General features: G+C 37.5%; 2 protein-coding genes across 8 annotated transcripts in view; one reads left to right on the plus strand and one right to left on the minus strand.

Annotated features, from left to right (window-relative positions):
* LRRN3 (leucine rich repeat neuronal 3) overlaps positions 1-10,191 on the minus strand; it is a 55,291-nt gene extending 45,100 nt beyond the window's left edge. Inside the window, exon 1 of the mRNA XM_006122508.5 lies at positions 9,828-10,191. The gene's annotated coding sequence lies outside the window, so the exon portion shown is untranslated. The remainder of the gene's footprint in view (positions 1-9,827) is intronic.
* IMMP2L (inner mitochondrial membrane peptidase subunit 2) overlaps positions 1-25,195 on the plus strand; it is a 779,606-nt gene that overhangs the window by 410,085 nt on the left and 344,326 nt on the right. The window lies entirely within an intron of this gene.

A 25,195-nucleotide genomic window follows, 5' to 3' on the forward strand; every position in this document is an offset into this window, starting at 1 on the left:
CCATGGAGGTACAATTGGGCCAAATGGTAGCAATTCTTAGAACCATCTGTAGATTTTAAATTGCTCTGTCTGTTATAGACATTTTAATGCTAATAGTTTCATTTTGTTGGTTTTTAGCATAGCATTCTCTTATAATTAGCTTTACACAAAACTCAGTTAAAATGTTGCTAAGGGGAAACAGAAACCAACACAATTAGCGAAAAAACAAGTATGAATAAAAGAGAATTTCAGTTAAGGCTTCCCACAATATTTTTTTTTATCCAGCTCAGTTGTACTGGGATAGTTGAACATAAACAAAACACATCCGGAGTACTGAAATTGCCTACCGCAGAGACAACATGATAGAAGGCCGTTTGTGCTGTAGTGTCTGTAGCTAATGAGGAAGAATTACGAACTTCACAGTTGTTAAGCAGAATTTCCTTGGCTTATACCCTAGCACCACTGTTTTATTACTCCCTTTTACATTTCCTTCCATTTTGTTTGTTGTATTTAGTAACATAATGTAATTTGCATTGCTGAAAGAAGAATGTACATGCTACAGAATGTGATAATCATTAAGGGTATATTTCCAGTGCATGGAAATGCAACGTCATCATTGGTGGGGGCATGTTATGTCTGTATCTTAGTGCCTGTTACAAAGTGGGTACAAATGTGACTTATTTTCTCTTCTTCTTTCTGGATTTGAATTTACTATTGAATTGAAGAGCATGCTGAGGAGTGAAAAATGTTGGCCAACAGTGTGTCTGGAAAAGGCAGGAGACATTCTAAAAACGTAACTCTTAAGAATGAAGGGCATGGTAAGGTGTGAAGATTGATATTTTATAGGAAAGTTGAAGTGGGGTGCCTTAATTCCCTTATGCAGTTCGGATCGAATCTGGTGAATGCCCAATGTTACAATGTAGCTGCACAGAAGAGGATTGGCTTAGGGAGTTTCTTGGGGATCTCCATGTCCAAGCATTAAGGGCACATTTATACTTATGTGAAGATTGATACTCCAGATGTCCATCTTCTAGTGTTCAATTTAATGTGTTTAGTATGGACCCGCTAAATCAAACGCTGAGGACAGCGCCTACCAGCGTCTGCTATTCCTCCTTCTGCGAGGAGTAAGGGAAGCTGATGGGAGCATTTCCTTCCATCGGCCTCCTGCTGTGTGGATGCCACCATGGCTCAGCTTAAGGTAAACCAACTCCAGCTACGCGTTTTGCGTAGCTCGAGTTGCGTACCTTAATGTGACCCTTCTGGTCTAGTATAGACTAGGCCTGAGAGAATTGTTGGGTCTGTGGAGGGAAGGATGATCAATGGATCTGTAATTATACAGATCTGCTAGCTATTCTCTCTGCCTGCATGAGTGTGGGACACTGACTTTGCTGACACTCTGCAGGACAGGATCTCTTTTCCCATGAATATCAGCAGTGCACAGCCTGTATTGGGGTATATGGTAAGTGCAACATGTTGCTCTTATTGTATCGCATGTGACAAGCATCTGAAGTGTCATAAGGTGTGAGGGGTTTGTGTGTGTATACTTCTGACACCAGATATATATGATGTTGCATATTGTGTGTGTCTGTGCGTGCGTTCACGTGCACATATGATGCCTAAATAGGCTACGCCAAAGGAACAGTCAATGCATATTCTGAACAGTGTGTGCCAGGTGAATCTGCTCAGTCCTATATATACAGTGACATCATTTTTATCTTCTTAATATCTCAGCCTTGCTCCCACAAACTAGCATTACTGGCATTCGGCATTCTCAAGGCAGTGCATACTTTATCAAGTAATAACCATGCTAGCACATTCTATTAAAGGGAATTAGAGTAAATAAGGAAATCACCTTACTGTGGACGTGTCATAAAATTATCTATTGGACAAGTTCATCAGTTGTTTTTCAACTTAATACCTAATCATGTGGGAAAAATATATATAATGTGAAAAGTTTAGGCCAGTTAACTTTCAGCATCAGTCACAGAGGATTAGTTACATTGCTCCTATTTATTGTTAACTGGCATTAATGGGAATTATGCATCTAATCTGATTTCTGCAATGCTAGAAAATGAACTCTGCCTGTATACAGTATTTTATTTTCCATATTAAGTGCTATTTATTTAGAGCTTTGTAAGAAAAATAAATGAAAATTTGACCTATTTATTTGTTTCCTAAACTCTAAAATTGAGAGTGAGGAGAACAATTTTTAGGGGTCTGGCTATTTCCCATCACAAACACCTAGAAGACTGTCTTTTGTGACAGGCATAGGAGTGGCTAGAGTTTGCTGCATTGGGTAGAAGGAAGGATTCTAGAAGCCTGGGCCAAGTTGGGATTCTTGTCTAGAGCAGGTCCTGATTACTGGTTTCTCTTCCTTCCTGACATACTCCACTTCCCTTCATTGTCTGCTCCTCTCCACCAGGACAAAACCATCAAGGAGGAGAGAGTTTCCATTGGGCCATCAGACTAATAGGGAAGAACAGTTACCACACTGCTGGCAATGTGTGGGATTAGGACAGTGTCAGAAGAAGGGAGATTATCTAGCTAGCTAGCTAGCTATTACTGAGAAAACTTACCTTTTTTTTAAATTCTTACTCAAGTAACAAATTTCCCATTAAAATTTGAACAGTGCAAATTTACATGGCATATGAAGGAAAGAAAAACTCAGACCTAATGTACAATGCAGTATTCTGTGCTATTTACAGCAAAATTATCACACTGCTGTGTAACTGAACTATTGGTTTTGATTCAGGAAGGCACTTAAGCATATGCTTATGCTTAAGTCATCCTTACTCAAGAGCATGCTTGGGTGCTTTCCTGGCTTTTGTATATTATGGCCATAGTGATGAAGCTAACCAACCTTATTGTCATTTGCAATTTTCTCTAATCATACAAAATCATGCTAACAGCCCAGTAATTTGCTGAAGTTGGTGTTTATAGCACTACATTCCCTGCATGAGGAGTTTCCTGCAAGGAGGTACCTGTTTTCTTTAAAGTGATGCTGTCCATTCTGTTGTGGTTTTTAATCTTCTGGGGATCACTAAAGTAAGTCCCAGTAGATGATTTTGCAAGTGTTTGTGTATATCTGTTTCTCTATCTCTTTCTATATATCTTTTATGGTTCCTGTTGTTGTTAGTCTCAAATTTATTCAGCAGGCCTTTGCAGAAATTGGAAGTCCCACAGATAAGAGTATTGTATAAGCAGTCATTTTTTCTTAATACAAGTAGCTGGATGTCCAGGGAATTATTCATATAGTTAAACTTAAAACTGGGCATTTTAACCATGTCCTTGTAAGCTTTTTTTAGTGACTTTAATGTATTTCCCAGTAGAGTAGCTGTTATTCACATGAGAAAAAAGCCTCCAGTAAAAGACTCCTGGGATAATGATAATAAACAGTAGGCATTTTGAAAGGGGTTTTTTTTTTTTTTTGGTAAGATTTTCTATTCAAGATTTGCAGACTTTACCTCCAAAGACAGAAGCTCAAGCAGTAAGGGAGACTGTTAACTATTTATTTTGTACTAATCTTGTTGAAAGTTATTTATCAGTTTAAGTAGAAGAGGGTTGATTGTCTAATGGCATAACTTGGAAGCCATTGTACCACCAGAAAATTGGGCCCAGAGATTACATTTAATACTATAAATAGTGTTAACAAAAACTAATGTGAAGCACACAACACTTGTTTTGGTCCAGTTTTCATTAGATCATTTCATTAGCTGGCTTAATATTCCATTGCATAACAGCTACAAAAATGTGCTGTGTACATGAAAACAGGTTAATGGAGAAAAATATTGGGTTAAGAAGAAATGTCTCCATATTGTGTTGTGCCAAAGTTTAATAGTTTAATGATAAAAATGGATAATTTGAATGCCTACATAAGTGAGAGTTGCTTTCAAGGCAAACAGATAAGTAGAACTGGGGATAGGGAGAATATGAGGGATTCTAGAATAATCCTGCTTTCCAAATGTTTCACAGTTTAAGACTAAGCATATATTTGAAGGGAAAACAGCCTGATAAATGTAATCAGGTTTATTAAGTGATGCCTTTGAAAATGTCTTTGAAAAATGGAAAAGGGTGGCTCTTCAACAACCAATAACTGGAACTTATGTTTTTCTTTGTTGCTCACTTTATATTAGATTTTAGGTGGCTTACAATATAGTGCCACATTTCACGTGTAAACATTCTATGTGTATATGAATAAAATTGTATTTATTATTTTACTTCTTGAAAATTTCAGCATAACGCTCAAATAGTGAAAACTGGAGTCCTATCCAGAGAGGTTAAAGTTAAAAAGCCTTTTGAAAATAATGAAGTTTTAATTTATTTTGCTTTTACCACAGTGTTTTTCCTCCCCAGTTAGAACACACAACTTACTTTACCTAAAGCCTAAGGTGGAAATAAGCTTGTTGAGATTCAGACTGGAGGCTGAAGTGATGAAAATCAATGTTACTCCATTTGCTTTTCTGGATTTGTGCCAGTTTATCACACCAGAGGAAATGGACCTTTATTAGGGAGGTTGATATCAGTGATACTAAGTATGCCTATTACTTTCAAATTGTGTCTATGTAACCTTTGTTGGGGGAAAGTAAACATGGTTTCTGTAAAGGGAAATCATGCCTTACTAATCTACTAGAGTTCTTTGAGCAGGTCTACAAATGTGGACAAGGGGGATCCAGTAGATATAGTATACTTAGATTTCCAGAAAGCCTTTGATAAGGTCCCTCACCAAAGGCTCTTAAGTAAAATAAGTTGTCATGGGATAAGAGGGAAGGTCCTCTCGTGCATTGATAATTGGTTAAAAGACAGGAAATAAAGAGTAGGAATAAATGGTAAGTTTTCTGAGTGGAGAGGTAACTAGTGGGGTCTCCTGTCCTGGAACCCATCCTATTCAACTTATTTATAAATCATCTAGTGAAAGGGGTAAACAGTGAGGTGGCAAAATTTGCAGATGATATCAAACTGTGCAAGATAGTTAAGACCAAAGCAGACTGTGAAGAGCTTCAAAAATATCTCACTATATCAAGTGATTGGGCAACAAAATGGCAAATGAAATTTAATGTTGATAAATGTAAAGTAATGCACATTGGAAAAAATAATCCCAACTGTACATACAATATGATGGGGACTAATTTGGCTACAACTGTTCAAGAGAAAGATCTTGGAGTCACTGTGGATAGTTCTCTGAAAATATCCACTCAGTGTGCAGCAGCAGTCAAAAAAGCAAATATAATGTTAGGAGTCGTTTAAAAAGGGATAGAGAATAAGACAGAAAATATCTTATTGCCTCTATATAAAACCATGGTACACCCACATCTTGACTACTGCCTCATCTCAAAAAATATATATTGGCATTGGAAAAGGTCCAGAAAAGGGCAACAAAAATGAGTAGGGGTTTGGAACAGGTCCCACATGAAGAGAGATTAAAAAGACTTGGACTTTTCAGCTTAGAAAAGAGGAGACTATGGGGTGATATGATAGAGGACTACAAAATTATGACTGGTATGGAAAAAGTGAATAAGGAAAAGTTATTTACTTATTCCCACAATGTAAGAACTAGGGGTCACCAAATGAAATTAATAGGCAGCAGGTTTAAAACAAACAAAAGTCAGTTTTTCTTCACTCAGCGCACAGTCAACCCGTGGAACTCCTTGCCAGAAGATGTGGTGAAGGCAACAACTTTAATAGGGTTCAAAGAAGAGCTAGATAGAATCATGGAGGTTAGGTACATCAATGTCTATTAGCCAGGAAGGGTAGGAAGGGTGTCCCTAGCCTCTGTTTCTCTGGAGGTAGGTGACAGGGAGGGGATCATGTGAGGATTACCTGTTGTGATCCCTCCCCCTGGGGCATCTGGTATTGGCCACTGTCGGCAGACAGCATACTGGGCTAAATGGACCTTTGTCTACCCCAGAATGGCTATTATGTTATGTTTTTAGAGTTCACTGGGACCAGTGATTCTCAACCTATTTATCATTGTCGGCTACTATACATCCCACCATGTATTACATGGGCCACAGGATGACAAGCACAGTCAAGCTCCCCCCAAATCCCTATAGTTTCAGTGCCCATCGCATGCTGCCAGAGACCCCACCATGGAGTGAGGCCAGGAGCGGATCCCTGGGTGCAGGGCTGGGCAGCTAGGGCCTGACTCCCCACCAAATAGGGCCTGGAAGTCAGATGCAGAACCCCACCTAAAACCTAATGGTGATGCAGCAGCCCTCCAAAACCCTGGTCCCACCTTCAATCCCATCACTGCCTAGAGCGCCTCTCTTACAAACCTGCCCAGAATCTCACTCCCCTGCACCATGATTCCCTGCTGCACTCACCAGTCCCATGCTGGCAGGAGCACTCCAGCAGGCTGCCAGATGCTGTCTCCCCCTCAGCCAGCCTCACCCTCTTGGCAGACCAGAGCACAGATTTTGAAATTATTTTTTAGCACGCAGCTGAGTGCTAATTTGGCTGTATTTGGGTCATGGGTTGAGACTGTGGATGTCTAAAAAGAGGTTTTGGTATCAAAAACAGTAAGGAATATTCATCGTGACCTATAGATGACTTACGATAATCACGTTCAGCTGTTTACAAACAGCTCAGTTGAATAAATAAATGACACGTACTGCATTTTCCCACTTACAAAGACTTACAATGAACAATATTGATTTTTTACTAATACTCATGCACCTAATGACCTTTTAATGGCATCTGCTATGCTGTTTCTTTTTGTGTTCCAATGACATTTCCCCTCAGTAATGTAAAACATTTTAATTGCTTACTGAATTTTTTTCCAGATCTTTGTAGATAACCACAGCCTGCTGATTGAACAGAAATTTACAGTTTTTTTTTTTAATAACAGTCTATCATGAATGTATTTTACAGGAAGAACAGTATTGGTATATTTTAAAAGGTGTCTCTTTTATGATTTATGTCAAATCAATTTTCTATTGTCTTATTTTGTAGCTTGTCCTTACTTAGTATTTTCAGAGTATAAAATAAAAGATATCTCCGACAATAGTCTAGATATATTAACTATGTCTTCTGATTTTTATCAGGTTTTCTATGCCTTACTATGTCATTGGGTGGAAGAGGGCTATACGAGCTACTGGAGTCATTGAAATATATTTCTGATGCCCCGTAACCTGCTAAAAATGTCTTAATACAATGCAAAAAATCAAATTATGTTTAATTGTCTCTCTCTGGAGGCTTTCCTTGTTGAGACAAGATAGTGTTATCTTACACCAGGCTGTTTGTTTTTTACAGCTTATCTTATTCTACTAGGTTAGCTTCTACAAAAAAATTAGCTTTTGAATGAGCTCTTTAAGTACCAACTATTTAAAGTGATAGTAGTTCTTTTTGACCAATAAAACAGAATTATGTTTGTTCTTGGAATTTATATTAACATCATTAAGATTAAGCATCAAATTCAGAGAAAGCAGGTACTGATGTATTAATTTGAATTACTCTGACTTGCACAAGGTTTGAGTTTTGTCCTCCTGTGTCCCTTTTTAATACGAAGAGGTTGTAGTACATTAGTATTCTCATAAAGCTTCTTATGTTAAACCTATTAATAAGGATTATGCATGATATTTTATTATATGCATTGCAGGTGGCAGCGTGTTACAGATGGTCTGTTCTAATTTGATACAAAACAAAAAGATCCACGTGTTCCTGGGTACTCCAAACAGGAATTGTGATGTAATTCCCAAATCTCTAAAAGGGGGTACTTCGAGAGTTACCATAACAATATCAGCCAGTCATTGTCTCTGACACTAGGATATTATTCTAGGAGTTTTTAGGGAGTAATAACCAAAATATAGGATCACCATATCATTTAACTCGGTCAATGGGTAAGAATGTGTTAGCTGTTTACCAGGATATCTATGTTTCCTCTTCTCATAAGTGACTGGAATGAATGCATGTTCCAAACGTTGTTTGGCATGTATTTTTAATAGTGCAACACTCCGTGAAATAGGATATGTAGCAAAAAAACAAACAAACGAAAAAAGGATCTTAGGTTTAAAGTTCTGAGGGTTAACTTTTAATTGTATTGATTATATATAATATGAGGTGAAAGTAAAGATTCAGTACTCTAGATGTCACATACTGCAGGAAAAGTTTTCATGGAAGTACTGCTCTATATGTAACAAGAGGAAAGAATACGAGTTCTTTCCTCATTGCAGTGCCACATACTGTACCAGTATAAACCAGAGGGTTGCAGTTCTTTAAATAACTAAAACAAACATGCAGTGTAGATTTAAGTAATAAAAGGGGAAGTTATGTTTCACATGTATGATAAACCTATATGCTTTAAACAGACTTCCATTCATAGAACAAGCTTGCCAATAACAGGAGCTATGCTTCAGTACCTTTCATTTTGCACTTTGAAAAGAAACCTCTTATTAATCTCATTTATTTTCCAAAAGGGAAAGAAAATGCTATGGCATATTGTCAGAGCTGCTTTACTATCATCATTTTAAAAGGTCATCTGAATTAATTGACTTCTCCTGTACATAGTATTACACTACCCCTGATATATTTATGGGAAGGTGACAGGTATGCAGCAGTTCACTGTCTTTTCGTGTTTGTCTTCACTGTAATTTGAAAAAAAATAATTCTGAAGTTACAGTTATACAAGCAAATAATTACTTTGCCACAGAGTAACAGATTCATGTTGTTTTTGTAAGGTGAGCAGCAGGGGAAGAGAAAAGGACTCTTGGAGTCATGAAAACGTTCAGCAGCTTAAACAGAAAAGCTATGTAAAAGGCTTTGGAAGCACACATTAGACAGCTAATATCCCCTTTGCATGAAGAAAAAACTCTTAACCTAGCTTTTACTGCTGCATAAGTCACTGAATCATGTATGCTGATGGACTTTACTCACAATGTTTTCACCTTAAGAGATTTATACCAAAGCCTTTCCTTATATTGGGTGAAAGGGATGAAGCACACATACTAAGCCACACTTAATATAGCACGATATTTCATATTGATTATATGGAGAATTGTTATCGCTTATTCCCTACTCTTTTCCCTTTTCCCCTCTCCCCCAACATCATCTGTGAGAGGCTTTTCTTATTCTGAACAGCAATGTTGGGCAAAAACTAGACATCTGAAAACAAACATTTTTTGACATAAATTGAACAGTCTAACTGTAGCAAGCGAGGCAAGGGGAAATACAGCAATTGATTTAAACAAATAATCTTAAATAAAAAATGTTCTTTAGAGCCACCCTGCTGTGGTCTTGTTAATTACCGAGGAGATGAGAATTGTTTTGCTTAATGTTACCCTTTTTCCCTACCATATGTCAGTTCTAGCTACAGTAATATCTAGACCTTCACACTGTCCCTTCTGACTGGTAAGGGGATTTGTTTTAGGGGAAGTCATTTGCCACAATCCCTAAGATGTAGCCTGGCAGAAATTCAATAGCTGTTTGTGATATGCTCATTCAGCTTTGGTGCTCAGTGGCTTTAGGTCCTGACATACAATGGCATTTGCCTTAATCCTATTGAGGGTGGAGGGGGGAGAGAGAGAGAAATAGCTGTCCTGTGTCTTGTTTTATTGGTTTCAAAACACAGAGCAACTGTGTAATTTGATTTGCTTTGCAAAGACTGGGGAAAATGTTTTTAAATCCTTTGATGTTCTTTCAAGCTAGCAAATGCACACATCTAAGAGACCTGCAAACACATTTAGATTATCTCCGAGCCAAAAGGTGGCTGCATTTGTATTCTGAAGGTAAAGTAAAATTTAGAAGGAATCTAATAGAATAAGTTGAGGAAAATAAGAAAAGGTGGGATTGGGTAAATGAAAATATAAACAGTACAACACATTACACACACACATATATGTTATAAACAAACTTACCCTGCAAGAGTAGTTTCAAAGCTGGAGGACTTCTGCATCTGTATTTTTGGATTCCTTAGTTCAGGTAACCACATTCTTGTGTTAATGCCAGGGTATGAAGAGTTGCATGTGTATATATAGTATATGATACATTTATCTATAGATATCCTACAAAATGAGAGAATCTCTGTGCTGCCAGCTGAGATCCCTTATGTTTGCCAGAGCTCTGTGCTGCCTGGCTGTGGCTCACAATCCAGTGAAGAAAAAGATGCCTGCTAGCTCTTCGTATTTCTCCTTGTTTCCATGGTGGTTAGAGCTGCATCGTTCACCCGATCAGTTGTCACACTGACATGGTGCTGCCTGCTCAGCGGTCATTAATAACTGAACATCCTCCACTCCCCAGAGAGGAGCCAATAGCTTCAGAGTGCCAAGATGTAGCACTCGCAGCTGCTCCAGTCTGGTTGGCTGAAAAATCCTGTCTGTTATATGACATTGCTGCTTAGGGTATGAATAAAGGAAACAAGTCTTTATATGTTTCTGGGTATCTCCTGATTCGGGGAGTGTATGGACCAGTGCTTTCATATTTTTGTGGGACAATGTTAGATATTTAAATGAATCTTTAAGAGATTCAGGATGGGTATCTATGCTCAAAGCCATTGATCAGAGATAAGTAAACTTGTGGCTAGGTTGCTTTAGTTCAAAAGACACCACATACACACTGACATCTTTTTTTGTAAAGCATTTTATTTTACTGTCTTTTTGTTGTGTTCCTTAATTTTGGACAGCATTCCGATCTATTTCTTTCTCACTTTTTAAAAACAAAAATATTAAAGTTTTTGTGCATTGATTGGTTAAAATAATTTTTACAAATGTAAAATGTAGTATTAATAAAAGGAAGAAAAGATTGTTTTTTAATATTTGGTTATTTTTTCCTTGCCTGTCCACTTCACTGGTTATTGTATGGCCATTTAGCAAAAAGAAGCAACTGACTGTACAGAATTTTCTTTTCTTTTTCCTCCTCATATTTTCTTTAGTACTTTGGGGACCATTACAGTGGAAAAGACATTGTGTGTTTGCTCTTACCTTTACCTTTGTAAGCAAAAGGCAAGCAAACTACAGTATGTAGCTGGGCTGGCTTCTGAAGTTACAGAATATTTATTGAATATGTTTTCTAAAAATATAATACCTCTTTCCTTCCCAAACAACAAAACTAGGTGGATCTTGCTTAGAAAAAACTCCTCATTGCAAATACTGTATTGTGATTAAAAATTATTTTGTAATGAGGGACAAAGAGTAGTGAATATAAAGCCCAGTTTATCAACAGGTGAAAACTAGAAAGGATTTAGCTTCTTGCATAAATCTCCTACTATCACCCTGACTGAGACAGGCCACCCTCTAGTGGAATACAATGAAATGTGGCTTTCATTTCATTTTCTTCAGCTTTGTTTGAAGAAAGATTGACAAGTCATGTCTAATTGTGTGAGGGATCAATGTCTGTTTCCAAAATGAAGCAGCAACAAAATGCCGCAGTACTATTAAAATCATAGTTACTGTTTTGTGAGCACTAAATATCACACTGGATCTCAGATTATAGGTTTTATTCATTCCCTGAGGAGTTGGTTTTATGCTTTATAAAGTTGCTTATTTTATAACATGTGATTTAAAAACAGTACTAAATACTTGGAATAAAAGTCCCTTTGGAGTAACATGTTAACAGCAAATAGGTGCAAAACCTACACGTTATTTGCTTATGCTTTCATTAGCAGTGTGAAATTCATATCTTGATTTATCAAAAATATGTCAATACTAATGACGAGAACATCTTTTAAAAGCTGTTTAAAGGTACATGCAGGTCTCTTCTTATTTTTATATACATGCACATGCATGCACACACAATTTCAATGAATCATTCATGAGTACTTATAGCTGTATACTTCTGTTTTCTAAGTAACATAGTGTGTGAGATTCATGCAGAAATGGATGCAATGATCTGATATATGAAATTCATATTATATTTTTACTACAGAAGTGCTTAATTTTGGTTGATTGATATGGACTATATAATTGGAGGCTAAAGAATTAAATCAATTATGGTGCACTTGCATAAGGAAAGTGTTCGTCTGTATGTAATTAAAATACTTACTTGATTGACATATATAGGAAACTACAATTTATCTGATATTTAAATAAGAATCTATTTTAATGTTATTAAAGAAGAGAAATAATTTAATTTTCATTTCAGCTGATACCAAAGATTTTTTTAAATATGTTTTCAAAACACTTGCAACATAAAATACATTTTATAGCTGATACAATTATGATGATTAAAGTTCATTAGAAGCTCTTTTCATGCTGATTTCACCAACATGTTTGGTAGTTTTAAAATAGAAATGTTATTTATGTAATCACATTTATATATAGCTTATTAGATTTTTGTCTACAATTTTTTCCCCTCAGACTGTGAGGTGAGGGGCAGGGTGAGGGAGTAAATAAGATGTGCAAACATTAAAATTAAGTTTGTTTTCATTGGGTTTTACATGCTAGGGGAGTGAGACATCAGAACAAACCCAGTAATTATTGGTTGAAATGGAGAATTAGTGTTATCATCTGGGAGTGTGAACACTCTTCTCTATAAGGAGGGAGGGATGTTGCATTTTTTTCCTGTTATAACATATGGGCATAATGTAGAAAAGATGGAGAAGCACTTTACTAGATTATTAATGTGATGTGTGTTTATGGTTGTTAAGAGAGTTGATGGTGACAAGACTTTTATTACTAGCATTATTTGGAAATTAGCTCTCTAAATGCACACAGAACTGTGTTGAAGAGATAAGCAGAAGTATTTAGAAAGCTTAATGAAATTTACATTCTATAAGTATGTTAAAAGAATGTTTCTTAGGTTGCAAAGTCAAACACTTGAAAATTAGGAAATGTCAGATTTAAGGTTTCCATGAAATCTTCATTCTGCCTCTTTTTGCATCCAACTTGTGAATGAATGAGGCAGACACTCTGTGGAAAAACTAGTTTGTGAATGTGTAAATAATACAAATAATGCATACACACAAGAGGGCTGAACTGAGGCTGCCTGAGGAATTGTAAATCTGACATTTCCTAACTTTTGAGGGCTTTTTGCAATGTTAAAAACATTCTCTTAATGTAGGTTCTTAGGTATGTAATTTTCTAGGTGTTTAGTTGCTTAAAGGAAAAAAATAATTTCCATTTGTTACAACCAGGCACATCACCTGCAAGGTTTGAAACCTGAATCTTCAGTACAGCTTGATCTACTGAACTAACTGTAGCTGAGCACTGGTGAAGCCTATTATCTCTGGTAGGGAAATGGGCCACAGGGCCATGTGCTCGATCTGAGTGGAGGGAGCTCCCGTCAATGGGCACAAGTACTGTATTCAGGGAGGGTTGTGGTGAGGAATAATGGCAGCCTTGCTTAGCTTTCTCTTCAGCCTTTCTCTGTAGCAGATCTAGCAGCTCAAAGGAGGTTCCACTACTGCATGTGTGCCGCTCTTTGTGTGGTGACATGCAGAGCTGGTCTTAGGGGCGAGCGAGCCAGGCGGATGCCTGGCTGCCATTTTCAAGGGACTACTGACAGAGCCAGTCTTAGGGGCAGGCTGCGACTGCTTTTTGGCCCGACCTCCTGAATCCTTCTTCCAGGTTTCTCTGGTTACTCCCCAACCTCCCCCCCCCCCTTTTTTTTGCTTGACAAATTTTTGTCTGGTATTTTTTTAAAACCATCCGGCAACCCTATGGGTGAGCCGGGCAGTCGCCCAGGGCCATCAATTGGTTAGGACCGGCCCTGGTGACATGGGCCCACCCTTAGAATGTTAATGTTCACAAATTATTGCGGTACTTTGCCAGCATTGTCCTGAGGAAAATAAGTGAGGAAAGGGCTATTTATATTTCAGCCAAACATGAACAAATTTTAAAGTGACAAAAAGGGCATCATATTTCTAGACATACAGGGTTTTTTTTCTGAATTTCAAAGCATTGCTGGTATTAGAGCTTTTAAAAATGTTTCCAAGAATTAGTCCCCCTAGATATGGATGTTGCCACTAACTGCTCTGTTGGCAAGTACTGAGGAATATTGATACTAAAAGGGTTGTGATTAAGCAGAAGGACACAAGAAATTTAAACCACAGTCCTGTAAAAGGGATCCCTTTGTACTTACTCAGACATCATTGTAAAGACTCATTAAATTCCAGTGGGACTCTATACGGGCATAAAAGCTCAACCAAATATATGTCCTGGCAAGATGGGCCTTACTGACCAGCACAACAAGAATAAATTTCTTGTATGTTTAAATCTGAAGGGGACTTATGTGAGCTTGAATATGGCATTCATTAATGATCTGTTGCTTAAGAAGATAACTATGCATGCTTGTTTCCCGCTGTGCTCAAGTTCCTCATCAAATGGCAACTGTGCTTCAGATGTTGGAATTCAAAATAAAGACGTAGGGCAAACTCCTGGATTATGCCAGAACTGCATTGAACACAGCTCAGGGCCAGTTGTCTGCAATGTTGACTGTACTGGAATTGGCTTGGTGGCTGGGTGCAGCTTGGAAAAATGTCAGAACTATAGGTTGAACCTTTCTAGTTTGGCACCCTTGGGACCTGACCAGTGCCGAACCAGAGAATGTGCCAAACCACGGGAGGTCAATATTGTCTAGCCACATTATCAACACTTCCACTGCTTACTGAGCTCTTGGAAGACATTTAAGGGTAAATTAGAGCTAAATAACAGCACACAACACTGACAGCCAGGACTGGTGGGCATAAACAAATGTTATAGGATTGCAGGAAATTTAGCCACATGATAAGTGGACATCTGGACATCTAAAATCATGTTGGACAACAGATGTTGTCATACCACAGAATGTCAAACTAGAGAGAGAGAGCCTGTAGAATAATTTATGATCAAGTGCCCCTGACCCTAAGTATGGATTACAACAGCCAGGGATCTGTTCTTACTCCCTTTCTTTAAACCATGCCCCTTTGGAGGCTAAAAGGCAGTAGAATAGAAAAACAGCACTGCTTTCTGGATCACCTGGGAATTTCCCTTATTCAAGGGTAATCTGGAGGGAGCTACAGTGGTGCAAACCAGCCAGAATGTAGTGGAACTTAACAACTAGTGTTCAAGCACGATCCAAGAGTTGGATTCAAGCACAATCTGCTCCTTCCATGTTAAGATCATTTTTGCCCTCCTAGGTGTATTGTGCCTCTTTTGTGTTTGCTTTTCATTTTCTGACACTCAGGGTACATCTAGACTGCAAGCTTCTTTCGAAAGAAGCTTTTTCGAAAGAGAGCATCCTGACTGCATGGACGCTCTCTCAAAAGAAAGCCCTGATTGTTATTCACAGAATGGCCACCAGGGCATCTGTGCTTTTTTCGATTGGCTCTTCTTTTGAAAAATGTCCCTGTTCTGCGTCCACACACGCCTTTTTTTGAGAGAGCTCTTTTGAAAAAGGTGTTCTTCCTCATAATTTCAGGTTTACCAATGTCGGAAAAAACCCTGAATTCTTTCGATTTAATTTAAAAAAATGTGATTGCAGGGTGGACGCAGGTGAAGTTTTTCAAAAAAAAACCCAATGTAGTCTAGACATACCCTATGAATAGTTAGGTATCATTGACTTGAACCTCACAGATATTACATCTTTGAAGACAGAAAGGTCTCCTCATCCACTTCAGTGGTATCTGACTGAGAAGTCTGACTCATCATATATTAATAATATAGATGAATGTATAATTTATATACACTGGACACTGAAAGTTTTAGTTCTTTTGAGACAAAGACAGTTGTGCTGAAAATGAAACACAACAATGCTTTTTCCTCAGGCACGATTATTGTATTTGGAATGGAATCATCCACAATGGAAAGGTTCTCTAAAGTTTCCGTCAAAATGTATTGGGTCCAATAGAACCCGGCCAGCAAGTTCTCTTCCATCCCCAAAATTGACTCTTCTTTCGTCAGCCTCCCAGGACACATCTCCTCTGTTACTTACAGAAACACAGTTTTCATCTATTTGCCTGTATATAATAGTGATTAGAGATCTGAAATGTAGTAGACATAGAAACCATTCACAGGTTTCTCCTCTAGAGAAGGGCTTGTATTTCTACTCAAGATTCATAATGTCAGCTTGCTAGGTGGTGTAAATTGCCACATGCTCATATCAATTTGTGATTGTGCCATTTTGGCTATCATCTACATTCAAGGTATTCAGAAGTTACTGGTCAACCCTCCACTTTTGGTTTTGGTGCTCTCCTGACTGCAGTGCTGCATATCTTTCGTGTTCATGAGCTGTAGCGGATGAGCAAAAATGGAGGGAATGTCTGATCAAGGAAAAGAGAGAACCTCTGTCTTCTTGACCTTTTGGTACTTGTCCTATGAGCATGAGATTGAAATGTGTCTGTTGATCTAAAGCTACTTTGGAGAGAAACAATTATTCTCCTGTAAACAGCTTTCAGTGGCTGACCCAGTATGCCTGACAGTTCAACTACTCTTTAATGCATGAGGATGTGACGACAGGTTTAGCCGCCTTTAAAAGAGATGGGAAACCTAACTTCTTGGAGATTCAGCAGAAAACATCAAAAGGGTAAAACCTGCAGCAATCAGAAAATAAAGTGGATTCTAATTGTCAAGAATTTCTTGCAAAGTTATGTACTACCCCCATTGACATTTTGAGGTATGTGCTTCTGTCAGTGATGGCTTGAGGGAGGATTAGGAAGTTTTTCTTCAGGTTCATTATGAAACTGTGCTCTTAGAGGACTTGTGCCATTTGAGGTGGCTGCATTTATCAGAAGGTCATCTTATTAATTATTACTTATATGGTTTCTTCCCATTGCTTTTCCCACACTATAACTGAGGTGAATTAATTTGAGAATGTAAAGTTCTTTTAGTTGAATAACTTTTCTTTTCAGAAGTTAGGATGGGTCACCAGAAGAACCAACTCAATTCTATTTGCCAAAATGATGGTGTGGTTGAGGGGTCTAAATTATTTTCCAGACACCTTTCCTTCAACTTTTCTTTCTCCAGCATCCAATACTTACCTCTCCCTGTCCAACCCTTTCACCTCTTAGTTTTCTGCCCCTGTGTTAGTTTGCTGACCCATACAATTTCACTCCAAGAAAATGGTCAGCTGCCTTCTCCTGCAGGCCTAGAGAAGTCCTTTCTCTCATCCCCCTGAAGCCCACTTGTACATGACACAAACTTGAATGATACTCTTCTATGTCTTTTCTGAGTTTTAGAATCTACACATTCTGTTTTGATGTGATCTTGACTTCAGTATAAACCAGCTTTGAAGGAGGAGATTAATGGGAGCAGCAGACACCCATCAAGGGAAGTCTGCTACTGATCCTTCACTGATGTAGGAGGGAGGAGTGGGAATGTGCATCAAGTACTGGATGAAATAGGAGAAGATGATATTCTTAGCATAATTTTAAGAGTTCATATCTTTTCACGGATTTTATCAGTGTAGTTAAACTTCTGAATAGATCAGGAATGACATGGTAGGATATTCTTACCTCAGTTATAAACAAAATCTGGACACGTGTTTGTTTCTTTATTTTTGTTAAGTACTCCAGCAATGTTGATGTTTTTAAGCTGTGTCATCATCTTTTCATTGGAGTACTAATTGAGATTTTATGGTGCATTTTTCCCCTACAATCAAGCGTAGTTGTTACGTATACCTTTCTGTGTTGGTTGTCACTTCTAAGGTCACAATTTCAGATGTGATTTTCTAGTTTTGGGGGTAAAATCAGACTAATGCTATTTTATCATAGTATCTTGGTTGGAATGTTGTATAGGGATGGGACTGAGGACCAAAGTGATAATAGTGATTCTAGATTATTTACAATCTGCATTTGTCTTTATGGAAGCTATATTGCTACCTTGGAAACCTGTTTAAACAGAACCACATTCTATACTGTAGAGATGAAATCTTTTATAATTTTATTTACTTCTTATCTCAAAAACATAAAATAAAGATTTTTTTTATGAGTAGCATAAACTCAAGCTTACTTTATGGATAATTGTTATGAAATGAACTACGAAAAACAAAAAAAAACAGACAGGATGTGTGCAGCACATGTTGAGAATACCGTTAATTCCAAATACTATTTTAGATCAAGTACACATTTTATATATATATATATATATATATATATATATATATATATATATATATATATATAATGACTATTGAAATGAATTGATTAGTAATTATGATACATAGTTTTGGGTTTCTGTTCAAAGATCTAGAAAATCAATGCTTTAAAAAAAAACAAAACAAAACCACGAACGTATTACATGTGTATTCTGAAGAAGGAAATATATTTTATTAGAAATGCTCTAAATTCTCCCCCACCTTCTATAATTTTGCCATTGCTGACTTTAGGGATTCTCTCAAGCTGCCTGATGTTTTTTGTAAGCCTGTCTTTGCTCTAATAAACGGGGCGGGGGAGGGACTTTCTGGGAGAGGGCTGTTTCAAAGGCTTTCACATAGTTCCCATTACTAAGGAAACCACTTATTTTGTCGTGCTTTGAATAGATCTCTCATTTGAAGTCTGGTGCTCAGACTATGAGGATTGCATTATGGCAGTGAGAAAGAAATGGGGAAAACAAAAGAGGCTTAAAATACCACAACTTTAACAAATGCAATCTAACAATATTGTCCTAGAGGTTGTGTGTGTGTGTGTGTGTGTACACAATATTTCACAGATCATTTCAAATTCATAAGGCTTTGCCTGAGCATGTATTGATAAACAAAATGGGTAAGGAGATTTTCTGACCTATGCTTGTTTTCTCCCTGAATTTCTCTTACACTGTTGAGAAATTCAGCATGTACCTTTTGTAGCTCTAAACATGGACCATAATTTGGTGCATGACTGCACTCTTGCTGGTATCATGCCTTCCAACCCAAATGGACAGACACATGCTGTGAACTCCCGTGCTAAAAATAGCAGTGTGTATTGTTGTAACATAGGTGGCAATATGGACTAGCTAGCCAGGAACAAGCCTTTCTGACTCTCTGGACCTTAACTCAGGTAGTTAGCCATGCTGTTACCTGAGGTTTAAAGTCCATGCTACTGTGGTTAGCAGTCAAATTAGAGCAAAGGAATTGCGTGTCTGTCTAGCTGGGTTGGGAGGCAGGGTGCTGGCCAAAGTGGAGACGTACTTTTTCAGTCTCTGAAACAAAATGCAATACTAGTTTGAAATAAAAGAAGGTACTGTTGTAATAATATTTGAAAAATTGTGGCTATCATGCTGTCTGTATGTTTTTTTTCTTTTTTTTCTCAGTAACAGTGCCCAATCCATTGTTAAGAGGTTACTGCACATACATAAATAAATACATTTACATTTACTTCAAAGTAGGAATAAGAGATTCTCCGGAAAAGGGCTTTATTCCGGAGGATCGTGCCAGTCTAGACGCTTTTTTTCCAGCTTTTCCCCAAGCCGGGAAAAAAGCGGCGGACATGTTTATTTAAATCCGTGGAGGATATTTAAATTCCCCGCAGATTTCCCTATCCTGACTTACCTGATCTGCATGACTTTTCCGGAAATTGTGGCCAGTGTAGACGTAGCCTAAGTGTATATTTTGTTGTTCAGGTGACACTTTTGCTGACAATTGTTCAGAAGCTATTGTATACAGAGTAGCTGGCTTTCCCTTTCCCAATGAATAAAGAAATGGTCCCATATAGTTTTTCTTTTAACTCCCTGACTGGCGGGAGAGAGAAAGAATGGCAGCTATGGTAAAGATAAAATGTCCTTGGCCTGATTTAGTGTGAATACTTCTGGGTGATATAAAGTAGTTGACTGTAAATGACAGAATTGTCAAAGCTGACTTCAGTCAGCTAAAATATATCAGTTTTTAATATTCTAGAGCGTTTGTGTAGTTTTACTCTAACACTGTTTATATTTATTTTCTGTTTTCTTATTGCATGGATTCATAATACGTCTCATGAGACACTAACATCATGGACATTCATTATCATTATATTTCTGCTTGCATCAAGAAATAAGATCCTCAGACACCCATCTTCTATAGTGTAGCACAGCAATGGCCCTGCAGCTGCGCTGCTCTAGTGCTGTAGTGTGGACACATCTTAAATTGATGGAGGGGGTTTTCTATTGAAGGATGTAATCCGCCACTTTCTTTGAGAGGAGATAGCAAGGCTGATGGAAGCATGCTTCCATCAATATATGAGTGTCTGCACTAAGGGTAAAGGGTTACCTAACTACAGTGCTCAATTATTCACACCCATGAGTAACTTAACCAGATCAATCTACTTTTTAAGCGTAGACTAGGCCTGAGTGTATGTTAACATTTATAATTGCCATTACAAGCTAATACCCGCATTTCCAAGACAATGCATAGGGACTAGACTTCCATCAGAGCTGTGGCAAAGGAGGTGAAACTAATAACTTAAAATATTGGACATGGAAACTCTTAGAAAAGGCTAACAGCCACTTCAGATACAGCTAGCACAGTGTTATTTGGTGATAGGTGCTATTGAACTTGAGAGTCTGTTAACAGTCGATAGCTGAGTCCTTGATTTTTTTGGAGGGACATTTATTGGTAACTAAGAGACACAGTCTTTCTGGAGATCTAATAAACTTGGAATGAAGGATTTTTTTTTGAGGGGGGTGGGGTGCCAGCACAGGGCTAGGTCTCATTGGAAACAAAATGTTTTTAGAAATAGCAAAATAATGCTAGGGCCAATCCTGCTGCTCACACTATATTTTAGTGATGTACCAATTAACTGGTGGAGCAAATTATTATTTATCACCCTACCTGCCTGTTATTTTTATATATTTTTCTTCCCTGGTTTCAATGGGTCTCATGATTCTGAAGTATTGATGCCAACTGTCTAAATGAACTATATCTCTGTAAGATTTAACTGTTCAGTGCCTTGAATAAACTATGATGCTACAAAGTATTCAATAAGTACTCAAAAACACTGCCATAATTTCTTTTATATATTATACGGAGACCTTCAATATATTTGCTTACTTATTTCCATTCTTATTTTTGTGTTTTAACAATGTTCTTTAGAAGTTTTCTGTTAAACCTACTTGAAAATGTTATGATCTTGGCGAAGGCAAGGCACAAAGAGTTATCTGTTATTTTAAATAGTTTTTATGCTTTCCCAAGCCATCCTAAGTAACAGGTTTTTTTTCCAATTCTGAAAGTACTCAGATAACAAATGAAACATTTGTCCTCAAAATACAAATCACTAAAGAGCTAAGTGTAGTAATCCAACCTACCCCACCACAAAAAGACTGGATAAGGTCAAGGTATTATTAAATCAAGGTATTATTAAATCAAGCATGCAATTATTTACACCTATGTCTGTGAATTATTAACCCTTCTTGTGTTAGCTGTGTGTAAATGTGTCATGATTATTAAACAATGGGATTAATAAATCCATTGAAAAGAGATCTAAGGTAAGAGGCTTTATAATACTTAGCAAGGCCATATCTCTCTTATTTTAGCACCATCGGAATCCTGTCATCATAAGCTTTATCAAATTATAGTTTGTAATTGTATGAAGACACCCTCTATGATGGATATGCAGATGTCCTTGTTTTTGAATGCTGGAGTGCACAACATCTGTCTCAGATGTCTACATTGCAAAAATAATTTACGACCTAATTTACACCTTTGTCAGCACAGTAATCTCATCGTGTGTGTGTTGGGGAGGGAGTGTTCACACAGGTTTCTTCTTGTGTTGGCATGGCATGTTGTCACAAGGAGCACTTGTATCAATTGTACTATGTATTGGTCATTGCTGGATGGCTTCTAAAAGCCAGTCACAATGGATGTAAGCAACAAAGTGTCTACTTTTAGAAAAACAAAATGGGAATTTCAGCACTGAATTCGCATGGGCATTTCTCCCCTCTGAATACTTCAACCACAAACTGCTTAGTTTTCAAAATGGTGTATTCTTCTCACCCCCTGACACCTCTGTAGATCAAAAATTTAGAGGCATAGATCTCCCCAGGCCTCTGGAAGAGGCATAAGTAGTTGTGACAAGGAGTTTGCAGAGGATAAAGAAAGCATTATTTTTAATAACGTACAGTTAATTCTTCTTGAACTTTTGAACCATTTCACCATTGGATTAGAGGTTTAAGCCATCCTTGTTATTACTTATATTGTTAGCTAATAATAATAAATGCATTTTTATATTTGATTTTGGATTTTTTTTTAATCTCAATTCACCTTGTTTCCTTTACATTCAGTTAATTTAATCCTTCATGGTATTCTTAGTAGATCTCTTCAAGCAACTCTAGTTTTTTCCCTTGTATATATGGATTTTCTTTTTAAAATAAAAACAATTCTGTAGAAAGCCTTCCAAGTTGGTGGCCATATGTTCTAGCTGTCATTCCATTTCTAACTTTTCTCCCCTGTCAAAGTATGAAATACTGCAGTCAGTGTAGTGATGAGGCTGTTCTTCAAGATTGGAATGGTCTATTCAGGGAGAGTGATTTCTAGAAATACTCTTTGCCATGCCTGCAGTTAGATCTATCTGTTGGTTTTAGTATACTGAAATAATCTACCTTGACTAATGGAGATATTAATATTTTATATGGAGCTGTTCTATGTTTCTTCTAACAGTTCATCTTTCTAATCAAGTTAGATACTGAATTATCCTGAACCTATATCTTAGACTCTTTATTTCTGTGTACATTCTGCTTTCCGTGAGAATTTTTAACTTTATTTTCTAATCATTACAAAACATTGCACAGAAAATAAAATATTTTTTGCTAAACTTAATGTATGCATAATTATCTTCCAGTGATATTCTGATCGAACTTGTATAGTTCCTTCTCATAATGAATGGGTCCTATACACAATCCTAAGATTGATAAATAGATTATGTATGAGAGAGAAAGATTTTGTAATATTTTCTACAATACTGTAATTTTATATTAATTTGGACCACAGCTAGAGAATACTGTAGTACTGTATTTTTGTAATCTAGCTCAAATTCTTTGTCCACAGCCTGTGTTCTGCTATTTGTGGTGTAAGCAGGGTCTGAATCAATGCTTCCATTGCAGCCAGCTGGAATGGGAAAATAATCTTGGGTGTGGTTATGTTCACTCAGTTTGCTTAGCCCTGATAGTTATTCACCAGTTGCTATGTAAATACAGTTCATACTGGGTGTGTTTATGTAAATATACTTCACTGAGGTTGTTTAGTTCTGCTAGATATTCAATTGTTAGAATAGTGTTTTGCCCATTGTAAACAATTTGGCTACTGTGGGGTCACGCGCTGTGTTAACTGTAAATGCAAAAATGGTGAGATATGATCGCAATGCTTGCAGTTATTGAGAATACAGAAAAGTCACACTTTAACTGAATTTAAAGGAGAGAAACTGTCAGTGTAAAGAATCTCGAATGGACAAGGCTTCCTCAGCCAGACCCTGTGAAGTTAACTGAGGGGAAGGGCAGAGCTTTGAACCATCAGGCTACATGGCTGACTTTAACGAGTGCCCGGGGGACTGCGTGTGTGTCGCGCACCTGGGAGCAAGGCCCCCTTAGGCGCAGGGCATCAGCCGAATCTGCCTAAAGCCGGCCCTGTCAGGCTGCATACTCTCCATAAGGACTCTCTTTATTATTTGAAACTTTTATTCCAGTGGATGCTGGAATCTTTTGGCAGGACTATGCTATGGGCCAAAAGCTGAAATCATTCAGAAGCTGAAATCACAAAGAACTGAAATCGCTAGGTTAGGCCCAGAGCCAAATCCATCACAAGGCCAGCAGTTGGCAGAACGGCCTGTGGGAGCTACACATAGGTGGCATTACCACATGCTTATTGAGGGGAGATGTCATGATGATGTACCTATCAACTGTGAGTGGAGTGTTTGAAGTGAGGCGGAAACTACACTATATGAGTTGAGGGTTGGACTAAAGATCTTTAAGCCAAAGACTCTGCCTTGCGGACTCCGGGGATGGTACCTTGCTCATGGGTTTTCTTTGTTTGTGTCATGGGTTTTCTTTCTTTATGTGTGTTTTTGTAGGTAGATGCTAGATTACTGTTATTAAACAGACTGTTTCCATTTCCAACTCAGTGCTTGCCAGAGGGGAAGAATTGCCTCTAAAGGTGCCCAGTGGGGGCTCGAGCCAGTTTGGTTACATTGTTGAGAGAATCTCCTTAGATACTGAACCCAGCTCTTCTGGCTGCCAACTGCTACCAGCGAAGGGTTACACTGGTTTTGTCATTCGTATCACTTTATTTCATCTTCATACTTCTTTTTATGAATTTCACTGACTACTTGTTGAACATAACAGGTATTTAAATACTGAAATTCTTTTGGTTTCAATGATGGAAATATTAGTGAAATGTGAAGACATGGAAGATACAGTAGAGGACTGAAATGAGCTGACTTTGTCTGCTTCATGTCGCAAGGCTTTATTTTAAAAATGGCTTTTTTTAATGGTTAAACTTAAATGTAAATAATGGATGATGAAACGATCAAATGTGAATTGGATTATGAAACAGGTCCCTACTTATTTACAAAATTTCTTTTTACTGGATTATATATATAAGAACATAACTTTACAGTAGAACACATTCTTATGCTGATTTTCCTAGCAAGAGTAATTGACAAAAAACGGGAAGGACTTTTTTTTGAGAGCCTGACAATGGTTTGTAAAATGTAGACAGGTGATACTGCTGAGAATAAATAAGCCAGGTAGTAGGAAAAGGAAAGCCAAAGTTTTGAATGTGCCATTCAGTAGCATATAAAATACTATAAACTCAGAATATTAGGTTGTTTTGATGATGTGGGGTGTAATGAGTCATGGTTGACAACTAGGTTCAGGTAGCTGTTAATTTCTCTGTGTTTGATCTGAAACCTTGCTCTCCTCCCTAAATATGAATTTTCTTGTTTGTTTTTTTGTTGAAAGTTTGCACAAAACTGACTCCACTTTTTTTAAATTAGATGAGCATGTTCATCTTTGTAATGAAACTTCTATCTGAGTTGCAGTAACATTTATGTTGTAAATTCAAATTGACACAGTAGCAATTTTTTTTAATTGTTCAGGAAAAACACAACTTTCTTTACTGACTGAATTTACACAGCAAGACCAATGCATTCTAATGCATATTTCACAAATGGTGTTGTTAAATCTGCAAGAAAAATATTCTCACCTAAGGCCCTTAGATAAGAGGAATTTGGCGTGTGTCTGTTTAGGAATGCTCAGATCAGGATTGAGCCATGCTGACGCTGTATTTCTGTTCTATTTATTGTAAGTAAGTTATTATATGGCTCTCATTACCATGGTATCTGAGTGTCTTCCCATCAGCATTAAAATCTTGCACCCATGGTTTGTTTTTCTCTCATCTTTGCCTCGAAGAAAGTTGAGTTTCCTATATAGAT

The sequence above is a fragment of the Pelodiscus sinensis genome, chromosome 1 (genome assembly GCF_052426305.1).
Source record: "Pelodiscus sinensis isolate ZL-2025 chromosome 1, ASM5242630v1, whole genome shotgun sequence".
NCBI classification, from domain to species: domain Eukaryota; kingdom Metazoa; phylum Chordata; order Testudines; family Trionychidae; genus Pelodiscus; species Pelodiscus sinensis.